Here is a 6,482-nt window from a genome sequence, read left to right as displayed (position 1 = left end):
GGTGAGGAAATTCAAGGGAAAAAGAAATGAATAATCTTATTGGTAGACTTTTGTGTATATCTTAGAGTATATAAAGGTATATTAATGATAAAAATATATCTCGTGAGGTGTATAGAGGTGAGAGATATTTTGGTTATAATATCCCTTTGTTTAGTCCAAGATATACAAAAATGATATATATCTAGCGTGATTCGAAAGAAATTAGAGTGTGTTTTATTGCGCATATTTATTATTAAAAATATATAATTATTATAAATATTTTTTATAGAAATAATTAAATATTCTTAATTTTTTTATGAAAAATATATATATGGTATAAGTATTTAAATGTTCTTTCTATGAAATTCATTTTTCCAATGATGTAGGGTAGTTTTTGTTTTCTATGAAAAATATATATATAGTATAAGCATTTGAGTTATCACAGCATATATAATAGTCATAGGATTTTGAGGGAAACCAAAAAAACAAAGAATTTGTATACCCAATTCAAAGTTAGAAAATTAGGGAAATTTTATAGGAAGTGACAAAATATAATTTATGCGTTTTTTAATCAAAAAAATTAAAATAAAATTGATTGTATGTTTCATGAATGTTCAAAGTTATCTAAATTGTTTGATCATTCTTAAATTTTAAATTTTTTATTTAAACACTTTCTAAATTGTTATTTTTCACCAAATTTATTTCTCTACTTTCCTAAAATAAAAGTAAAATTAAAAATAGTAGACTATTATTTATTAGAATTCATTATTAATAGTTGTTCTCCCTCTTTTCCCTTCCTTTTTAGGTTCACTATATCTTATTCCATCAATTAAAGGGATAATGGCTCGTTTGTTTTATTTTTTATTTTTTATTAAAGTTGACTTAATTTAACTTTGTTGTAAATGTTTCATGAATGAATAAAGTGGGATTATTCTAATTTTGTATGTGACTTAATGGAACATGTTAACCACAACGATTAGAATAAAAGATATAAAGATGGTATGAGATGACCTTTTATCTTAAACTTACACACGAGTAGTTATATGTCTAACACTATTACTTTGGATAACATACTTATATTTTTTTGTAATTAATATATTTAAGGAATCCTAACTCCTCGATTTAAGAATATAGGGAGGCAAACTCTCCTCAAACACCAAAGTATGAGATATATTTATAAGCAAGAAACTTTGGTATTGTGAAAATGCTTGTAAATGTGTGTAATTTTAAGAAATTTCATTGTAGAGCATACCTTCAAACCCAGGTAGACAAACCTGTTGGGCACCTACAAAACTCCATGATGTGGATGATCGAAGACACCACAATGCCTCGAACCATTGGTAAATAAAGGGCACTAAAACATTAGGCATCCCACCACAACTGGGGGTAGCAACCTACGTTTCAACTCTTGTCAGCCATCGAGCCCAACCATTTTTCAGGACCTAATGAACCATTCTTATCCTAGATAATTCATCACGAAGGAACCAAACAACACTTGGGACCTTGCAGAATAACTCATTGCGAATGACCCGACAACAACGAAGACCTTGCGGAAACAACTGGAAAATGGGCGCCAAGATCCTATCTAAGTATAGTCGGGCAAGGTCGAGCCAAATGAAGGAGTATCGCACATGTCCATCCTGTGCAGCTTGAATATTTCTTTCTCGAGCCAGAATGTGGTGAGGATTTTTCTAGGCAGCTTGCTCTTGCGTCTCAACTCAAAAGGCAACAACAATTTTGCGACCGTGCAAAATTTACTAAAAGTTGGCCAAAAGCCATTGACCAGGTCCTTGTTAATGATGGCTTTGGAAGGAATAAGGTTGCTTAGTCACACTAAATGACCCTTCTCCTTCTAGATCCATCCTTCCACGATAGTCTCTTTGGGTGATCGAGCATACCTCGTTCCTTTGTTTGACCCTGTCAACTTTTTGTTTAACTTTCTTGAAACATACAAGTTTCAATTTGTATATTACAATAACAACAAACTTCACTAAATAGATATTAAGAATAATTTGAACTTACTTTAGTTTAACTAACTTTACTTCTTACATAGGGTTTTTTGGGTTTAGGGTGCCGTGGCATTTTAAAAAAAAAAGTTTAATGAATGATTTGATAAAAAAAATAAAAGTTTAAAAGGTACTTAGGATAAGGATCCAATGTTCAAAGGATATACAGGTTACATAACACAATTAGTGATGGAATGGTTATATGATTAATTTAATTAATGTTATTAGTAACGAAAATGGTGTATAATCAATTTACTTAATATTATTAGTACCGAAGAGGGTGTTAAAGTTAATTTTGAAAATTTTAAAAATTGATTGGTCAAATTTTAATCAAGTCAAAGATTTGGTGTTGATCACAATCCCTCTTTAACTTATTGTTTCCAAAAATATAATTTTTATATTTTATTTAAAAAGAAAAATACAACAACTAATTAAGTGTTTTATAACTTAAACCTATAACTTTTGAAGTCACAGTAAAACAAAATTGACATTGTCATTGTGCGATGGCTCAATTTCATTTAAAATTTGCTTGAACAAATGATTAAAACTAAAGTTAATTGTCTTTTTTTTTTTTTTACTTGAATGTGCATAGAATGCGTCAACTCTATTTAGGGTTGCAATCGAATCAAATCGAGTCGAGTTTCGATGAGTTCAGGCTTGACTTGGCAAGCTAGATTTTAGGCTTGAACTTGAGCTCGAGCCTTAAAGTTTGGCATGAACTCGAGCTTGGCTCGTGACTAGCCGAGCCTAATAAGCCAAATCTGGGCTCGAGCTTAAGCTTTTGCTAGCGAGCGGTAGCATCAACAACGAATGCAGATAGTTGAAGAAAATGAATGGCTGCAAGCGGTGGAGAAGGATAATGGTTGCAAGTGTCATTTTGGTCAGAGAAGGCGAATTGGTCATAGAAGGCGAATAATTGTAGATATCATTTTGATCGGAGAAGGCGAATGGTTTTAGGCTGATGTAAGCAATCCCAAGCGATGGAGAAGTTGAATGCTTGAAGGTGTCATTTCGATCGAAGAAGACGAAATGATTGGAGAAGTCGGTCACAGCCTCAAACAATTACCGTCATTAGAGAAGGCAAACGATCGAAAGCACGAAGTTCTCACTGGAAAAAGACGAATGGTCGCAGTCACGGAGTCACATGCCATCATCGGAGAAGATAGACAATTGCAGTTATCATTGGCTTCTCATTCCGACCCTTTATCGTTGATGGCCACCAATGAGTCCCTAGTATTTCTTTGACAAATTCTTTTTTTACAACTATTCATTTTCTTACGCACAAATATATCTATTAGTTTATATTATGTATGCATATGTATATATATATATGTATTGCAGTAGATATATTAAGTATTATCATGTATATGTGTACTTGTTATATATCAATCTAGTAGTGTTGGTATTAGTTTTGGGTCAGATTGACTCGGTGTCCTAGAAAGTTTTGATCATTTAACCCGGATAATGAGACATAGGACAATGATCCAAATAGAATTAAATAATATTAAAAATATTTAATTTAATTATATCATTATAACAATTAAAAGTTTGATAACTTTATATTAATAATATATTTATAAAATTATAAATAAATATATTAATGTATTTATAAAAGAGTTTATTCATGAGCAATTCGCAAACTTCTAATCGAGCATGTTTACAAGCCTTTAATCGGACCTATTAGTATTCACGACTCTCTAATCGAACATGTTCGCTAGTTTTAATAAGTCGAGTTTTACTGAACTCAAGCTTATCTCGTTTACAAATTGATTTTCAAAATTAGGCTCAAACCTTAACGAATGAACTTTTGTTGAGTCGAACACCAACTTGCTTACGAATGGCTCGACTCCTTTCTGACCCTACCTCTATTTTATATATATATATATATATAAACAAACATTATTTTTGGTATTCACAAAGTTCTATTAAAATTGGTACGTAAGAGATCAAGCCTACTAAAGACATGATCCAAGCCCAATAAGAGAAAGAGGCATATGCTGGTTTGATTTTGACATGGTTTTCTTTACACAAAAAAAATAATTTTTAAAGACAATTTATTTTCATCTCTAACGAAAACAAATTTAGAGACAAATAAATTATGTCTCTAAGAAAGAAGGATTTTGAGACAAATGTTTTAGAGATGGCTAAATTAGAGACATAATTAGTAACGAAAAAACTATGTTTCTAAATGTGTTCGAAATCAGAGATGGAATTAGAGATAGAATATTCCATCTTTGATATTAGAGAGGAATTTTTTTTTTGTCAAAGACGAAATCAAAGACAAAAAAATTTAATATCTAAAGGTTTTTAGAATCAGAGACGAAATTTTTCCATCTTTGAGTTTTGCCTACTTGCTTTCAAGATTAGAGATGGAATTTTTTAGTCTTTGAATATTTTTTTCGTCTCTGAATTTTGCCTACTCTTAGAGACGAAATTTTTTTTAGTCTCTTGCAAAAGTTAGAGACGAAATTTTCTATCTCTGAGTTAAGAGACTAAAAATTCTGCCTCTAATTTGAATATAGACTAAAATTAGAGATGGAATCTCATCTCTCTCTTTATATATATATGTATGTATGTATGCCTGTCTTCGTTTGTTTATCCTTCTTCTCTATCGCTTGTGTCTCATTTTCCCCTCCTTCTCGGTTCACCTTCTCTTCCTCTCGTTCAATAGTCCTTTCTCTTTGCTCTGGCCACTAACTGCCATTTTAGACGCCAATGATGAGAATTTCCCTAATTTAATGTAAGAATTTAAAGTTCTTAGATTTTTAATTTTCAAATCTAGTGAGATTCAACCGTTGGATCATTTTGGTTTTTGAATATGTTGGTCACTAGATCAAATTCATTCCATTGATTAGTTTCAATCATCAAAATTTTCCATGGATAGTGGTTGGCGATGCCTTCTAGAAACAAATAGCATTTTTTAAAAAAATTAATTTTTAGATGTATTGAGATCTGTCCGTTGATTATTTTGGTTTATGGATATGTTGGTCACTACTCCAAGTCCATTTTGATGATCAACTCTGATGGTTGAAACCTACCATGGACGGTGGCTGGTGAAGCCTTTATAGAAATGGGTAACATTTAAAAAAATAATAATTTTTAGATCTATTGATATTCGATCCTTAGATCATTTTGGTTTTTGGGTATGTTAGTTAATAGACCAAGGGAATTCTAGTGATCAATTTTGATAGTCAAAATTTTCCATGGACGGTGGCTAGCGATGCCCTTCCAAAAACATGCAGCCTTTTTCAAAAAATTAATTTTTAGATCTATTCAGATTTGATCGTTTGATAGTTTTGATTTTTAAGTATGTTAGTCACTAGACCAAGGCAATTCGATGATTAGTTCTAATCATTGGAATCTACCATGAATGGTGGTCGGCGACCAATGACATAAATAAAAATAATTTTTTCCTCCATAATTGATTTAGAGATGAAATTTTTTCTGTCCTTAATCTGAAATAGATATGGGAAAGATTCTATCTCTAAGGGTAAAACTTGAACAATTTGGACACCAATTACATGAAGAAATAAGAGACGAAAAAATTTTGTGTCTAAATTAGAAACAAAAAAAATTCCATCTCTAATTAGCAACAAAACAAAAATTCCATCGCTAATTGGTGAACAACGAGTCTTTTAGAGATGAAATTTAAAATTTGTCTCTAAACTCGATTTTTTTTGTTGTGTTTGATGATGATTACCATTACACAACTTCATATAAGTGTAATTTAAGTGTTTTGGTTTTTAAAGTTTTACACTTTAACTACTTTTAATAATTCTTTAAAATGTTCTAAAATTGTCTTTTAAGTCTATGGATCAAAAAATATGATCAAGTTCTAAAAAGACAAGTAACCACTAAATCTATTGTTTACTTGATTTTAATGCTGTTTTGATAATGTATAATTTAAATACATTTTACTTACGTGTTGATGATATTGGACTTATAGATTGTGGACATATTAAAATAAGTATCTTAAATTTTAAGCCTTTGATCTTAAATAATTCTTGAAAATATATTTGAAATTGTCTTTTAAATTAATGAAATCTTGTAAATCCTAAAGTATTGTTAAATTTTAAAAGACAAATAAAGTAGCTAGAAAATGAAAAAAAATCAATTAAGCATTGAATTTAGTAAAAAATATTTTTCTAAATTGTCGACCTATTTCTTTAAATTGTTGACTAGTTTTTTAAAACTGTCGATTGGTTCTTAAAATAACTCGACCAATTTAATAAATACATTTTGGATTAATGAATACATTTTGTATTTTTACTCTTCTTTGAAACTATCAATTGATTTTTGAGAATTGTCGATCAATTATTAAAACTATCAACGGTCCAATATACCTATTCTCAATTGTTTGTTGTTGACTATTTCTGTAATATTTACGATCGAAAGTTTCACCAAACTATTGACTAGTTTTTTAATATTTTAAAATAAACATCCAACTGCATTCTAAAACTGTCAACCATTTCTATCAAGAAACCATTTTCTATTAAG

Source organism: Diospyros lotus, chromosome 4 (assembly GCF_014633365.1).
Source record: "Diospyros lotus cultivar Yz01 chromosome 4, ASM1463336v1, whole genome shotgun sequence".
Lineage (NCBI taxonomy): Eukaryota > Viridiplantae > Streptophyta > Magnoliopsida > Ericales > Ebenaceae > Diospyros > Diospyros lotus.
This window is presented reverse-complemented; position numbering follows the sequence as displayed.